Raw genomic sequence first — 17803 nt, forward strand, 5'->3', positions numbered from 1 at the left:
CATCCTGTCTGGGGGCTGCAGAGGCACAGCAGCCCCCCGGTGGGCATGGAAAGGGTTAAACGGCTGACATCACAGCACAGATGTCAGCCGTTTATACCAGAGTGTCAGCAATGTGCTGACACTCTGGTATAACCACTGTACACAAATGATTATTCAAGAGGAGGCGGGCGGGGGATCGCGATCCTGCCTGCCGCACCGCCCACCTCCCGCACTGCCCGCAAAAAATCTATATTTTGGGCATGTTAAAGTTTCTGATCCCCGCGGTCAAGGACCGCGGGGATCAGAAACTGCAGAAAGCGCAGCAAACCGCAGGTCTGAATTGACATGACCCCTTCTGGCGTTGTCAATTGAAATCATTCAGCCGGCATCCTGTTCGGATTAACCCCCACGGCGCCGCAATCGCGATTTAAACTTAGGACGTACCGGTACGCCCTGAGTCCTTAAGGATTCGGGAAATAGGGCATACCGGTACGTCCTAAGTCCTTAAAAGGGTTAAAGACACCAGTCCGGTATGGAGACTTACTGGAAGAGGGGCAAGCTTTCTACGGATGGATATTTGTCTTTGTCCACTTCCAATAGGTGGCGCTGGCGGGAAGGTTCTCTTCCTTCAGAGATCGCTCTTTGCATGTTCATTTCCCATGGAGCATTGCAATAAGCCTGCATACAGGACCGGTCTCTTTAAGGAGATTCAGCACCCTGCCTAAACTGCTTAAAGAAATGGCTGGCACTGTGATTTCAGCACTGCACAGCGGTATTATTTAGGGACTGGATGGCACTGTTAGCTTTAGACTTTTATGCCAGTATTTTTTGTGAATCCATTTTGTTCCAGCACTGTCTTGTGGAATTACTTAGGCCATGGATGACATTTATATCAACACTGTATGGCAATACACTTTTTTGGAAATGGATGGCTCTATATTGTGAAATGGATGGCTCAGCACTATATTGTGGCATTATTTTGGCAATGGATGCTATTTCAACACTGTACAGTTGCACTGGATGGCACTGTCGTTCTAGCACTGTACGATGGCATTATTTAGGTAATATGTGGCATATTCATTTCAGGAGTATATGGCACAACTATTAAGAAACTAATAGCACTACTGAAGCAGTACTGCAGGGTGGTATTATTTGGGGAATGGATGGCACTGTTATTTCAACACTATAAGGCAGCGTTATTTACTGTAGGTAATGTACGGCACTGTTGCTTTTGGTGATATACAGCATGGTGCTACTATTAAGAAACTAATAGCACTACTGAAGCAGTACTGCAGGGTGGTATTATTTGGGGAATGGATGGCACTGTTGTTCCAGCACTATAAGGCAGCGTTATTTAGGTAATGTACGGCACTGTTATTTTGGTGATATCTGGCGCTAATATTAAACAATGAATGGCACTGTTGAAGCAGCACTACATGGTGTTATTATTTGGGAAAGCTCTAGTATTAACTGTATGGCAGTATTATGTAGACAATATATGGCGGTCTCTTAGGCTCTGAGCTATTAACTATTTCCATTCACGCCCAGCTAATGTAAGACAACCACACAATGTATTCTCCATGAACATCCACATACCTGAGCCCAGCCTGAAACACGTGAAAGCAGATGGTCAATCATGTTACTGGGGATGTATTAAAAGCTATGTAAACCTTCGGAGGCATTTTTATGATTCCATTTTACTAATTTGGGTCCCAAAATTCAATTCTTTCTCTTGGTCTCCATTAAAAAATGTTCAGCCATTTCTGAGGTCCCAAAATTCAATTCTTTCTCTTGGTCTCCATTAAAAATGTTCAGCCATTTCTGAGGTACAAGGGTTAAAAATCAGTCTGTTTGTAAGCTGTCACTTTCTATTTTCTTTGAATCCCGTCAGCTGATGGTTCATGTGTAGCTCTTGTCTTTGATCTCCTGTCCTTAGAAGCACTTAGTTAAGCCATTTTCTTATCGGTTCGAGCTATAGTGCATGAATGATCAGAGACAAGAGCTACACATGAGCCGTCAGATGACGGAATTCAATGAAAACAGATTGATTTTTAACCCTTGCAGCTCAGAAATGGCTGAACATTTTCTTTAATGGAGATCAATTGGAACAAAAAAAAAAGATTTTTAGCCTAAAATGAGTAAAATGGAGTCATAAAAGAAAATGATCCTGAAGGTGTCCACAGCTTTTAACCCTTAGTTAGACTTGAGTGGCTGGCGGGGTGAAGGCGGTATATACAGAATTTTGCTCATACAATGGTATATCCCACAGTGTAACGGTGACTTTCCTGCCCTGATACTGACATAGACATCCTAAGCAAGTGTTCAGGCGAGCAGATAGAAGCGGGGGGCAGAGGGGGATGCCATTTTCAGACAGGATGGATGAACATTGCTCACAGATTAAAAGGGCATCAGAGCAGAAATCATCTGAAAGGAATCTTGAAATATCTTCCTGTGGCAACAAAGAGAAGAAAGGCGAGCCTGGCGAGGTTATGGACTTCTCATAAGAGCGAGAGACCAAGAGGTCACCATAAAATAAAATCTCATTTGTAAGAGAGGAGCCGGACTTTATTCTTTACCTGTACTTTCCACCTCGTGTAGGTCACTATGCTGGTTCAAAGCTCCAATCCCACACCGATGTAGCAGAGCCGAGGTAATGGTTTGACCCGATTCATTGTAAAATAAAGAATATTGATCTGTAGATTCCTGTAGGACGCATTGCCTTTACTGAATGGCTAGATAGAGGGGTAGCTCTCTCCTCTGTTGGTGGCCCCAATAGACCCTGTATTTCACACTATACATTTTTCTGGGTACATAAGGCGGGGGGGGGGGGCACACAGGTACAGCTCTAGCTCTAGGGCCCACACTTTTTCCTTAAAGAGGTTGTCTGAATTAGAGAACCTAGCTTCAAAAACTAATAAAAAGCCACAAAGAGTAGCCTTACACTGAGAGTCCTTTTAAATACAAAATGATGTAATACTTCATCTCGCCTGTAGAGGCACTGCAGGAAAACTGAAGACTTGTTGTCAGTGTAAACTGTAGGGACACCTTGAGATGAGCTTCTTTTTGGGGAACCCAATAATAGACAGACAACTCCTTTATCTGAGAATTAACAAAGTACACAATGTTAGCCCAGCGGTCCGTGCCGGCGCTGCTGCCTCTACCCGTGGGCACGGGCGCCGGGCTCCCTCTTTCCCTCCTGCTGCCATGTGCCGTGCTGACACGAGTGGACAGTAGGTAGCTTAACTGTTGTATCTGTGCGCCGTGCCAGAGTTTACTTCCTGCTTTAGTCTTGTACTGTTGTTGGGGCGTGCACAGGCGTGTCTCTCCTCCCTTGTGAGGCAGCACGTACACGCCCTCTGTCTTACCAGCCTATGGTTGGATTGCAGGAAGTATTTAAAGGTGCTTCCGCCTGAGCAATCTTGGTCACTAGCATGTCTAGTTCCTTGTGTGTTTTGAAGCTTCTGCTTTACTGTGTACTGGACCCTGCTTCTCGATTCAACGGACCTTGCTTGCTCACTGCCTGCCCTGACTGCGGACTTCCTGACTATGTCTTTTCCCTCTGTGCTTTGCACCGGTATCTCTAACCCCATGGTCAGCTGTCACTGACTCGGGGACTGCTCTGGAGTGGCACCTGGTGACTACCCTAATGGCCCAAGCCTATCCTCACCATCAGAGGCTCTAGTGAAGACCAGATAGTTGCTTAGTCACGCCCCTCCAGGGTATAGCCGGTCAGTGGCTCTTGCATAGCACACAAACCATTCAATCCTCCAAGGAAGGTTCAGCTCTGCTACATCTGTGCTCATCCTGTAGAGATAACCAGAGCTGAATATCATTGAGTCATCAGAAGAAAAGATGATGCATTGAATGGGTAGAGGTTCCAGGATCACCCCATCTGCTTCACCCCTCATCCTCAGAAGGACCTGTGGCTGCTGAACTTTATGGACTTTTTTTTTTAGAACTGGGCCCTATTATTGAGTCAGAACCTGCTTGACCAGAGGATCATCTGGTGGCAGTTGGGTCCTTCAGGCAAAAACTGGAATAGACTGTATGTGATGGGGCTAAAGACTACAACCCCTATTCAGTGGTGTAACTTTAGGGTTTGCAGTGGTCACCTTTATGACTGGATCCATGAGCTAGGGGGGTTCACAGGACCCCCACCTCACTAAGGTAGGTTGCACATCATTGATCTCCTTTCATGTCTGGCAGTGGCAGCTTGTGTATCCTAACTTCTTCTCCCCCCTGTTCTGTGGTGCTGGAATGGAGGAGACAGGGGAACAGGATTTAAAGGGGCATTCTCATCTGAGATACAATGTCAGCGAGGTGCAGATCCCACATCTGGCACCTGCACCTAGCTCTAGAATGGGACCCCCAAAGTGAGGGGAGAGCAACCTAGCAAATGCGCAGCTGCCCTCCATTCATTTCTGTGTTAGTTTCAAGAACCCCCATAGAGGTGAATGGAGCGATGGCCCCGCTCACGCAGCATGTTCTCCATTCATTTCAGTGGGACTTCTGAAAATAGCCGAGCACGCTTACTTGGTTTTTCTTCAGAATTCCCATAAAAAAGAATGGAGAGAATGCCCCACAAGCGCAATATGGTCTCCTTTACTTTCGGGGGTCCATTTTGGATGACTCAACCCAACATCTGTGAGAAAGGAGATCATTAACCCTTTAATGCCAAACGTAGCAGTTGGACAGTAGATGAAAAATGAATGGTAATGAATAACGATAACATGGGCCACAAAGGGTCAACTCACTCCACTGACCTCCCGGGATAAATAAGCATTTTCATGAAGTGATCTATGTGAACATTTCTAGATCTGTTTTTGTGGAAGTCACCATCTTCTGGTATGACTAATCCCATCAGTCCCCTGGTGAATCCGCACTCAGGAGGTGGGAAGAATCGTACAGTATAGGGACTGATTGGGGGGGGGGGGGGGTAGGTTGCAGTGTTATAGGGTTCCCCCTTGCAGGGTGCTCTGCAATGTTAGGGTACTTAGGGTACAGTGCAGGGTCAGGGGCTCCTTCATCCTCCCGACCCTCAGCCTATTTACTAAACATATCAGCATTTTTTTGCTCTATTCCCACCATGGTACCCCTTTCTGCACCTCTTTGATTGTAATATTTATGGGGTTTTTGGCTCCCCTATCAAATTGTAAAATATGTCTTTGTTAGGCCTCTTTCAGACGGGTGTTGCGGGTAAAGGTGCGGGTGCGTTGCGGGAACATGCACGATTTTTCCGCGCGAGTGCAAAACATTGTAATGCGTTTTGCACGCGCGTGAGAAAAATCAGCATGTTTGGTACCCAAACCCGGACTTCTTCACAGAAGTTCGGGTTTGGGATCGGTGTTCTGTAGATTGTATTATTTTCCCTTATAACATGGTTATAAGGGAAAATAATAGCATTATGAATACAGAATGCATAGTACAATAGCGCTGGAGGGGTTAAAAAAAATAATATTATAATTTAACTCACCTTAATCCACTTGATCGCGCAGCCCGGCATCTCTTCTGTCTTCTTCTTTGCTGTGCACAGGAATAGGACCTTTGATGACGTCACTGTGCTCATCACATGGTTCATCACCATGGTGAGGGACCATGTGATTAGATCATGTGATGTGACGTCACCACAGGTCCTTAGCCGGCAGCTCAACATTACAGAAGAAGACAGAGACTACGCGATCAAGTGGACTCGGTGAGCTAATTAATTTTTTTTTTTTAACCCCTCCATCTCTATTTTACTTTGCATTCTGTATTCAGAATGCTATTATTTTCCCTTATAACCATGTTATAAGGGAAAATAATACAGATCGGGTCCCCATCCCGATCGTCTCCTAGCAACCATGCGTGAAAATCGCACCGCATCCGCACTTGCTTGCGGATGCTTGCGATTTTCACGCGGCCCCATTTACCTCTATGGGGCCTGCGTTGCGTGAAAAACGCAGAATATAGAGCATGCTGCGATTTTCACGCAACGCACAAGTGATGGGTGAAAATCACTGCTCATGTGCACAGCCCCATAGAAATGAATGGGTCCGGATTCAGTGCGGGTGCAATGCGTTCAACTCACGCATCACATCCGCGCGGAATACTCGCCCGTGTGAAAGGGGCCTTAGAGTAGTTCAATGTTCAAGTACAAGGTAATTAATATAACCAATTTGAAGAATCAATCAATCGGCCGATAGCACAGACACAATCAAGGATTGTATCTGAGGAGATCTCTGGGCCGCCTCAAAACGTTTATTGATATAAAGAGTGGAGAGTTATGGGAGTAACTGGGCGTTTCTGGGTGGTTACAACATTTATGATTGGATAACTAAGAATATAAGAATATACAATTACACGTGATACATTTGCATACATCTTATCATTATGTAACAAGGGTATATGTAATTTGGAAGTTCACGTTCCTAAGCTTTATGCCCATGTTGGACACGCAGACCGGACACCTGGGATGATTATCCTCGAAAAACATGTCGAGAACTTCTGGAGCAATTGCTTTATATCTGCCTGAAACTGCACATTTTAGTTGTTAATATTGTGTAACTAATCAGCAGATAATGCCCCCTTTTCCTTTGATTTATCCTATGTAAGCACAATTGCAGATGACCTTCGGGGTCCATCCTCAGGCTAGCACGTACAAGGCAGAGGAATATGATAAAGTTCAATCTTGGTTCAAGCTAACACTGCAGTCACAGGCAGTCCAAAACCGATCATGCATGCAGTCTGAATGGATAAGGATCAGTTCAGAATGCATCAGTTTGCCTCCGTTCCGCCTCCATTCCGCTCTGGAGGCAGCTTGCAGCGTTTTGGTGTCCGCCTGACGATGCGGAAGCAAACGGATCCGTCCTGACACACAGTGTAAGTCAATGGGGACGGATCAGTTTTTACTGACACAATCTGGCACAATAAAAAACTGATCCATCCCCCATTGACTTTTAATGGTGTTCAAGACGGATCCGTTTGGCAATGTTAAAGATAATACAAACGGATGCAGACAGTTGTATTATCGGTGCGGATCCGTCTGTGCAGATCCATGACGGATCCGCACCAAACGCGAGTGGGAAAGTAGCCCAAGTTGTACTTTGATAAATGTTAGGACATAGGGAGCAGTCTGTGTGAAAAAAGAGTGAGGCAAGGGAGAGAAGTCTGTGGGAGAAGAAGAGGGGCACAGACTGTGTGGGAAATAGGAGTATTAGAGAGAAGTCTGTGTGACAAAGTGGGGGTAAGGGGAACAGTCTGTGTGAGAGAAGAGGGGTGCATGGGGGAGCATTCTATGTGAGAAAGAGAAGCCATGTGGGGGTATTCTGTGTGAGAAAGACTAAGAAGGGGCATGGGGAGCAGTCTGTGTGAGAGAGACAAAGAGGGGGCATGGGGAGCAGTCTGTGTGAGAGAGACAAAGTGGGGGCACGGGGAGAAGTCTGTGTGAGAGAGACAAAGAGGGGGCACGGGGAGCAGTCTGTGTGAGAGTGACAAAGAGGGGGCACGGGGAGCAATCTGTGTGAAGAGACAAAGAGGGGGCACGGGGAGCAGTCTGTGTGAGAGAGACAAAGAGGGGGCACGGGGAGCAGTCTGTGTGAGAGAGACAAAGAGGGGGCACGGGGAGCAGTCTGTGTGAGAGTGACAAAGAGGGGGCACGGGGAGCAGTTTGTGTGAGAGAGACAAAGAGGGGGCATGGGGAGCAGTCTGTGTGAGAGAGACAAAGAGGGGGCACGGGGAGCAGTCTGTGTGAGAGTGACAAAGAGGGGGCATGGGGAGCAGTCTGTGTGAGAGAGACAAAGAGGGGGCACAGAGATCAGTCTGTGTGAGAGCGACAAAGAGGGGGCACAGGGAGCAGTCTGTGTGAGAGAGACAAAGAGTGGGCACGGGGAGCAGTCTGTGTGAGAGAGACAAAAAGGGGGAATGGGGAGCAGTCTGTGTGAGAGAGACAAAGAGGGGGCACGGGGAGCAGTCTGTGTGAGAGAGAAAAAGAGGGGGAATGGGGAGCAGTCTGTGTGAGAGAGACAAAGAGGGGGCACGGGGAGCAGTCTGTGTGAGAGAGAAAAAGAGGGGGAATGGGGAGCAGTCTGTGTGAGAGAGACAAAGAGGGGGCACGGGGAGCAGTCTGTGTGAGAAAAATAGGCACTGTGAGCAGTGTTGCCCATTAATGGTGTGTTGTAAGTGGTACATGCGTGTAGTGTGTGCATTTATTGTCTATGCAGTGTGTGAATATGTAACATAGTGTATGTTTGTTCATTGTGTATGTAGAGTCACAGTGTCAGGAGTGGTAATAGAGGGGTCTGGGGACTGATTACTAGAACTGGAGACGTTCTGATAGACCTGTACGTTCTGTTCTTTTAGGATTAAATATAATTGGAATATTTTTCATAGATTTGTCATCTTGTCATTTTTTGTCTTTCCAAATCCCCAATTCAATACCTCTGAAAGATTTTTCTTTTTTTTCTTTTAATTTCCTTTGTGTCTTCTGTCATCTATCCATCTCCCATTTATCTCTTCAGTTCCTATGAAATTTTATTTTTTTCCATTGTTATTTTCTGTCATCCTTTTTTCTTTATCGTCTTTTTCCCCTTTTTATCTTTGATGTTATCTTTTTTTACTTCCATCCATGCTTCATGATAATGATTTGCTGATCCCCCCAACAGTCGTTTATGGAAAGTGACCTAAATGATTCCAGATCTTTCCTTTCTAGTTATTTTTCAGTGTGTATCGTAACAATGGAGCGAGAGCATTAAAATGTAACGATGTAGAAAATCTGTCACAGACGCGGTCAGACTCATCAGCCTTGCTGGAATTTGGATGAGACGACTTGTAAACACATCCAGAATCTGCAGGAACAGATGTACAGAACCGGTCTTTCACTCATGGTACAACTGACACATGATGCGAGAAATTCCTAATTGCCCTAATTAAAGTAGATATTAAAGGGGTTCTCCGCTTTGGACAATCGATTTTCATTAGAAAAAGAAAAAAAACTCAAATTAGTTGATCATAGGTTTCATACTGCAGAAAGGCTAAGCGATCAGCTGTGATCTATGGAGGAATCTGGCAACAAGTGTTCAATTTCCCCGCAGCACCACCACAGGCCAAATGAAGTATTACACAGTACATCAATGGACTCTGCTTGGTTCTCCGGAGATATTGTTACCTTCTAAACCTGTAACATATTATCTATTAAGTTGCAGCATCTCCCATGTACAGAAATATTAGGCATGATATAGCTGAGATACCTCCGGGGACCATAATTACTGCTATAACTGCCCAATGACAAGAGGATTGGTTGGGTAGACATATCCCAGTACAGAGCGATCAATCATGGGATAGGAAGATTGAGTAGTCTACACATAGTATATGAGTCACAGTCAGATATACAATGGGTAAGGGGAAAGTGGGCAAATATATTTCCATTGTATATGAAAGTTGAGCTTAAAGGGGTTGTTCCATCTGGGATATTTATGGCATATCAATAGGATATGCCATACATATGAGAGAGGTGCAGGTTTCACCTCTGTGTAGGTGGCGACCCTCCATTCACTGGTATGGACTTCAGAAAATAGCCAAGAACTGGCTCCCATAAGGGTAAATGGAGGGGTGGCTGCACTTACACATCTTGTTCTCCATTCATTAATATGGGTCTTCCAAAAATAGCCAAGTGTGATTGGTCTCTGTTAATTTTGGAGCTCCAGTCTGGAGATAGGAGCGATTCATGGAGGTGGGACCTGCACCTATCTGACATTTTTGTATCATGCCCTACCGAATAAGTGATGAGTGGCATAGGCAATATTCGAATTTGTGATATTTTCAGAATTTTTGGCCGAGTATTCGCCATAAATTCACAAATTCGAGAATCCGTGATCTCTGGTCATTGTTTACTTGATTGCGAAAATCGGCAATGTAATATATTTGCGATAAATTCGCGATTAGAATATTCAACAGTATTCGCGAATACGAATAAATAGCACTATATTCTAAATATTCTCGAAGTGGCGATATTCACGAATAAAATTCGCGATTCGAAATATTCCCGCTCAACACTGCTACCGAAATGCCATAATGTCCTAAATGGAAATAATCCAGTAAAGGGGTTGTCCCACGAGAAATATTCTACAGTTTTCAGACCAGCACCTGGATGGGAATACTTTTGTAATTGGGGAATTGAGTCAGCACAACCTGTATGTAGGTGCAAATCACTATGGCGAAATATATATACAAACGGAGAATACAAATGTGATAGCACTCTGCATCCAGCATTCTGCCCTGCCTCTATGCTGGATGAGGCATTGGTGTACGTTTTGGCCAAAGCGTAATAAGCCACTCACCACGTCAAGGTCGCCTCTATGGAGTGGTCCCTAACACTAGTTCCTACCTGTTCATGGGCCATGACAGCCACACAAAGTCCAGGGAATGCAGGTCAGCATGCATGCCAAGCACACTCTGCTTTTAACCCCGTCCGGGGTTGCATGTTGGTACTTGCATTCCTGGATCCGATGAAAGCTGTAATGGCACCGGACGGGGTTAAAAGCAGAGTGTGCTTGGCGTGCACGCTGACCTGCATTCCCTAGATTTTGTGTGGCTGTCATGGCCCATAAACAGGTAGGAACTAGTGTTAGGGACCACTCAAATAGAGGCGACCTTGACATGGTGAGTGGCTTATTACGCTTTGGCCAAAATGTACACCAATGCCTCATCCAGCATGGAGGCAGGGCAGAATGCTGGATAAAGAGTGCTATCACATTTGTATTCTACTTTTGTAATTGCATTTAATTAAAATGTATTATAGCTACTGAGTTATCCAATGAAAACTATCTGTACAGCGCCACCTGCTGTTTGCCGTTTTTCTAATCTCTCTGTCCTGCTCACTGAGATGGAAAAACATGCTCAGTTCTATCCTTCAACTGCCACCAGCTGTAGCTGAAAGGAACCAACCCTGAGAAAGGCCCCCCCCCCCCCCCCCCGAGCATTTTTACTGGATCCGGCAAGGTTCAGCAAAAACGCTTCCGTTACTGATAATATGAACGGAACCGGTTTTATTATCTTTAACGTAGACAAGACGGATCCGTCATGAACTCCATTGAAAGTCGTCTATGTAGCTAAGAAATTAATCTCTTAAACAGTGCCCTAAAGCTACCGCCACGTAGTATGAAAATGGTTCCGCCATAGAATCTCCTAGCAATATTCACTTTGGGCAACCCATGATGCTAGAGGTCCATAGCCATGGCTGGAGTGTTGGGGGCCAAGGGGACAGTTGCTCTATTGGCCCCTTGCAAAATCCAACCCAGTTTATTTTGCCACTTGGTTCTAATGTAACTCTAGAAAGCTGAGATCCCCTTTTAGAGAATTTTAGCTCATAACTTTCAGCTGCTGATGCGTCTGAGCTTGTTATGCAAATATTTCTTGCAGTCGGCGCATAAACCATTCGCGAGCACAAATGTGCAATAAACAGACGGCGCGGGTGTTCTGTCGTATTTTATGCCCTGTGAAGCAGCGTGCATTTATTTAGGCTCCTGTCAGAATTGAGATATCTCGGTTTCGTTTGTTACGGTTCCGCTCTCCGGTTTGTTTATGTATCTGGGGCTGAGCCGCGCTGACGGTTTCTGCTGCGCGGTGGAAGCAGCCATGCTGTGTAATCATTTTGGTCGACTGCACTTTCCATCCACCTGTCAGGATGTGCGGACTATGTATTACATCTGAGGATTACACGGCCACGGCTCAGCATAAAATGTCTTTTTTATGAAAGCAAAACCAAAATATTAATACGAATAAATACAAAACATCAAAGTGAAGAAAAAAAAAGATACAAAATGTCCAATGATGGCCAACGGGCAGTCACCTTCCTCTATCGGCATTTGTAGCTCTTTTTAGGCCTCATGCACACAACTGTATCCGTTTTGCAGTCGGCAAACTGTGGATCTAGAAAATATGGCCGTCCGCATTTTTTATGGATCTATTGACTTGCAGACCAAATGCGACAAAAAGATGCAGGAAATGCAGATGTCACACAGTGTCCATATTTTGTGGATCCGCAGTTTCCAGACTGGAAAAAAGGATATGGTTGTGTGCACAAGGCCTTAGTCTGAAATATGCCAAAAAGGTGTCGTTTGGACCTATAGACATCGTGCTGACCACAGGATCCTAAGGGTAGTGTACAGTATACATTAGGACACATTGTAGCTTTGCATATATCTAAATTTGATTTGATCGTGTGAACAGATTGAGCGGTACCTGTAGGTAAAGGACATACAGTAGGTCCCTGTGGTTCTGGAGGACTGTATGGTAACCAATAAAATGGGGGGACGTCCCATGAGTCCCGACCATGCATGTAACTTTTTAGGTACAGTTTGGTAACTTTGGAGAACTGACATGCCATCAATGCAATCTACCAGCACACAAACCAAACGAACGCTTGGGGCCCCAGAGATCAGGGGACCCCTACTGACCACCATTACTTGGAGTACAGGGACCCCTTCCCAGTTGTAGGTTGCACTGCTAAGCTGTGAGAAGCGGGGGAGGGGGTTTAAAGGTGATACAATTGCAGGGCTTAGCAGTGCTAATGGGCGACACTTAGCAGTGTGATTGAAGCCCCCAGATGTAACTTTACGTGAAACCCCAGAAATGCCAAATCCGCCCCTGCGTCAATGTCTAATAATAAGGCTTCCCTTTTAAAGAGTAGTTAAAGAGGTTGTCCTGGACCTGAAGACTTTTGCAATTGCATCAATTAAACATTTTGTTCGGCCACTGTACAATAAAATGTATTTGCTCCGCTCCGCCTACTGTTTGTTCATTTCCTTATTTCTGTGTCCATCTCAGTAACATCATTGAGGTGGTCACACATGTTCAGTCCCAACTTTAACTACCACCAGCAGGATCTACTGTTAGAAGCTGTGATAGTTACAGGGAGAAAGCTGTGGTAGAATGGACACCCCCCCCCCCCTGAGATGCAGAAGAAAGGAAACACCGCCCTGAGCTGTGATAGGGAGAAAGCTGCAGCAGAAAGGTCACACACCCTGAGCTGTGATAGGGAGAGAGCTACAGCAGAAAGGAAACACCCCCTGAGCTGTGATAGGGAGAGAGCTGCAGCAGAAAGGAAACACCCCCTGAGCTGTGATAGGGAGAAAGCTGCAGCAGAAAGGACACATTCTTTGAGCTGTGATATTAGTGCGAGAGCTGTAGCAGAAAGGACACTTCCACTGAGCAGCCATCTTGAAATAAATTTAGCAGAGCAATTGGAGCACTGACTGGGGAGATCGTCTGGGTCCATGTGAGGTCCAGGGCTGGTTCTAGCTTTGTTAGAAAGAGACTGTCATGGACTATGCCGGGTTTTCCTGTTTTGCATTAGTCATGGCATAACCCCTTTAGGTAAAGTGTTTGGAGGTTGGATTGGATACCATCTATCCCTTGGTTGAACTTGATGGACTTACGTCTTTTTTGAACCATATTAACTAGGTCATTTCTAATTTCAAAGTTGAATTTGGATACAATTCTCCCAATGATCGTTTAAACCATTTAATAAAACATTAACAATATGATCGAATAATGAATAAAACCCCAGCAGATATGTAACAGCTTCCTACGAGATAAAACCCCGGACTCAAAGACGCCCCGGCGGCTGTATCTGACAGGTGCGTGCACGGCGCCCTAATGCTCGGTGTCATAAACATTGGGCTGCGGACGACACTGCCGGGATTCGCACCTTCTTGCTAAGTGGCTGTAATTGAAGCATAAACATCAGTGATAAAACCAGGCAGATTCATCTGCTCCACATCGAGGAGCAGGAGGCGTCGAGGCCGGGGGGGGGGGGGGGAGGCGCTGGGAAGCTCCCTGTATGATTAACGAGATCTTTTATTTCCATGAAAACAGGGCTCTGACTCTACCACCATTTCATATATCATCGTACAACAACCAGTGGCATAACTAGAGTGTTATGGGCCCCAGTGCAAACTTTGGATTGCCCCCCCCCTCCCCCCAATTCATACAAAGAGGCAGCAATTTATTATTTTTACACGTAGCCCAATGCATGGCTACACTCACCCAGTCCTAAGTAATAAAATCTGGCCCTACCTCATCCAGGGTGTCGCTGGTGTTGGCGTGATGTCCACTGGATCCGGAACAAGGTCCCTGTGGTGATAGAGAAAAAAAGAATAATCACATAAAGAAGGGATGGTGACTGCCCCTGTGAAATCACTAGCAGGGGGCGCTGTGCTGGCCTGTAAGACTGAGCCATGCCAATGTATAGCTGAGTAATCTAGCATATTCCCCCTAAGTGCTACCACACAGTACTAATGCCCACCTTGTGGCCCCTTCATAAAAGTTATGTCCTCCTTGTGGCCCCTCAAAACAGCTATACCCACCTTTATTCCTGTCACAGTAGTTATGCCCACTTTTGTGTCCCCTCACAGTAGTTATACAAGATATGTTCCCCCCTCACAGTAGTAATGCCTAGATATGTGCCCCCTCACAGTAGTGATGCCCAGATATGTGCCCCCTCACAGTAGTAATGCCCAGATAGGTGCCCCCTCACAGTAGATATGCCCAGATATGTGCCTCCTCACAGTAGTTATGCCCAGATAGGTGCCTACTCACAGTAGTTATGCCCAGATAGGTGCCCCCTCACAGTAGTTATGCGCAGATATGTACCCCTCACAGTAGTTATGGCCAGATATGTGCCCCTCACAGTAGTTAAGCCCAGATATGTACCCCTCACAGTAGTTATGCCCAGATAGGTGCCCCCTCACAGTAGTTATGGCCAGATATGTGCCCCTCACAGTAGTTATGGCCAGATATGTGCCCCCCCAGAGTAGTTATGCCCACTTTTGTGCCCCCCCTTGCTTCCAGTCTGCAGCTTTATGGGGGGGGGACATACTTACCCTCTTCCCTGATGACGAGCTCCCACACTCACATTGCGCTGCTGGCTGTGCTGGATCCCGATTCCCGGGCTTTCAGCAGCGAGATGTGCGGCCAGCAGGGGGAGTGCCTGAGCTCAAAAGAACAGTGAAGCAGAGAGCAGAGAGGGCTCCCTGCCTCACTCTGGAGAACAGCCCGGCAATGACAAGAACTACAGATGCAGGCATTACCCTCTTCAAAACCCAAAGACAGCCGTGATGCTGTCATTCATTTCTTTATTCACCAAAACTGCTAAAGATGCTGTTAATGACCCCTTCACTTCTTTAGATCACCAGAGAAGCTTTCAATGACTGCTCTACTTCCCTAGACCACCAGAGATTCTGGCAATGCCATCTGACTATCTTAGGACACCAGGGATGCTAGCAATGACTTCACTACCTTAGATCACCGAGGCTGGTGTCAAAAAAAATTTTACTACCCTATATGACCAGAAATAGTGGCAATAACCCCCTTTAATACCCTCTATCACCACAGTGGAAATAACCCTTTCAATACCCTTGATCACCAGAGATAGTGTCAAAAATCACCTCACTACCTTAGATCACCAGGGATGCTAGCAATGACCCATTCACTAACTTGGGCCACCAGGGATTCTGACAAGACCACTTCACTACCTTACAATACTAGGGTGTCACGACAGGTAGGTAAGCGGGGAAATAACCAAACACGGGGAAACAAACAGAACAAACGACTAGGCCCAAAAGCTAGGGAGAAAAGGGTCACCCCCTAGCGATCCCTAAAAGCTTTCCCTAAACTGCTGTGCCCATGTGCATATCCTAAGGGTAGATATGCACATGCCCTCGTGCCTAAAACCTAAACACCCTGGGCAAAACCCTAAGCAGCAGGGAAAAGGGAAGAGGCTACCTGCTTCTTCAAACCAGGAGGAAGCAAGCGTCTCCCTAGAGGCCTAGAGATAAAACACACAAAGGGAATTGAAGGAGAGGACTTATATTGAGCAGAGCTGGAGCAGACGATCCACCACAAGTCAAGAGCTCCCAGGAAAGAACTATAACCCGCACAGGCCACTGGGGGAAGGAGGGATAAATAGCCTCCCTAACAATGAAACCCAGTTCACCTGAGGGAAGGTGGATCCAGCTCAAACCCAAATCGAAACAAACAAAGAAGTCAGACAATGTGCAGCCAGTCTGACAGACCTCCGCACATTCACAGGGCAAGGCGTGACATAGGGATGCTGTCAATGACTGCTTTACCACCTTAGGCAACCAGGGCTTGTGAAAACAAATGCTTTACTGCCCAAGATCACCAAAGATGGTGAAAAAAAATAATCTTTACTACCCTAGACTACCAGAGAAAGTGACAATGACTTCCTTACCACCGCAGATCACTAGGCATGATGGAAATAGCCTTTTAACTACCCTAGATCGGGTAGCAAGATTGTGGCAATGACCATTTCACTACCCTAGATCACCGGGGATGCAAGCAATAATCATTTTCATATAGTTTATCAGCAAAGATACTAGCCTTGATCACTTCAATGCACTAGATGACCAAAGATGCTAAAATTAACTCCTTTGTCCTTTAACAAACTTACTGGGCTCTCGTCTCCTGAACTTCCCACATGAAATGTATGAATATAGAAGGAAAAGCAAAAATGTAGCCTTGTCAGAAGCCCCAGAAAGGCTGTTATACAGTTGCCATAAAAAGTATGTGAACCCTTTGGAATTATATGGATTTCTGCACAAATTGGTCATAAAATGTGATCTGATCTTCATCTAAGTCTCAACAATAGACAATCACACACAAAGAATTAAATGTTACCATGTTTTTATTGAACACACCATGTAAACATTCCCAGTACAGGTGGAAAAAGTATGTGAACCCCTAGACTAATGACATCTCCAAGAGCTAATTGGAGTAAGGTGTCAGCCAACTGGAGTCCAATCAATGAGATGAGATTGGAGGTGTTGGTTACAGCTGCCCTGCCCTATAAAAAAACGCACACCAGTTCTGGGTTTGCTTTTCACAAGAAGCATTGCCTGATGTGAATGATGCCTCGCACAAAAGAGCTCTCAGAAGACCTACGATTAAGAATTGTTGACTTGCATAAAGCTGGAAAGGGTTATAAAAGTATCTCCAAAAGCCTTGCTGTTCATCAGTCCACTGTAAGACAAATTGTCTATAAATGGAGAAAGTTCAGCACTGCTGCTACTCTCCCTAGGAGTGGCCATCCTGTAAAGATGACTGCAAGAGCACAGCACAGACTGCTCAATGAGGTGAAGAAGAATCCTAGAGTGTCAGCTAAAGACTTACAAAAGTCTCTGGCATATGCTAACATCCCTGTTATGAATCTACGATACATAAAACACTAAACAAGAATAGATTTAATGGGAGGATACCACAGAGGAAGCCACTGCTGTCCAAAAAAAACATTGCTGCACGTTTACAGTTTGCACAAGAGCACCTGGATGTTCCACAGCAGTACTGGCAAAATATTCTGTGGACAGATGAAACCAAAGTTGAGTTGTTTGGAAGAAACACACAACACTATGTGTGGAGAAAAAGAGGCACAGCACACCAACATCAAAACCTCATCCCAACTGTGAAATATGGTGGTGGGGGCATCATGGTTTGGGGCTGCTTTGCTGCGTCAGGGCCTGGACGGATTGCTATCATCGAAGGAAAAATGAATTCCCAAGTTTATCAAGACATTTTGCAGGAGAACTTAAGGCCATCTGTCCACCAGCTGAAGCTCAACAGAAGATGGGTGTTGCAACAGGACAACGACCCAAAGCATAGAAGTAAATCAACAACAGAATGGCTTAAACAGAAGAAAATCCGCCTTCTGGAGTGGCCCAATCAGAGTCCTGACCTCAACCCGATTGAGATGCTGGGGCATGACCTCAAGAAAGCGATTCAGAGCAGACATCCCAAGAATATTGCTGAACTGAAACAGTTCTGTAAAGAGGAA

The 17803-nt window shown here is 45.6% G+C and overlaps 1 protein-coding gene across 4 annotated transcripts in view; it reads right to left on the bottom strand.

Moving 5' to 3' along the window:
- Positions 1-17803, bottom strand: part of THSD7A (thrombospondin type 1 domain containing 7A) — a 520549-nt gene that overhangs the window by 318733 nt on the left and 184013 nt on the right. The window contains exon 3 of one of the 4 annotated variants that reach the window (XM_040431277.1): positions 14032-14088. The exons of the other annotated variants lie outside the window; for them this stretch is intronic. The gene's annotated coding sequence lies outside the window, so the exon portion shown is untranslated. The remainder of the gene's footprint in view (positions 1-14031; positions 14089-17803) is intronic. 4 annotated transcript variants of the gene reach the window in all.

The sequence above is a fragment of the Bufo bufo genome, chromosome 5 (genome assembly GCF_905171765.1).
Source record: "Bufo bufo chromosome 5, aBufBuf1.1, whole genome shotgun sequence".
Lineage (NCBI taxonomy): Eukaryota > Metazoa > Chordata > Amphibia > Anura > Bufonidae > Bufo > Bufo bufo.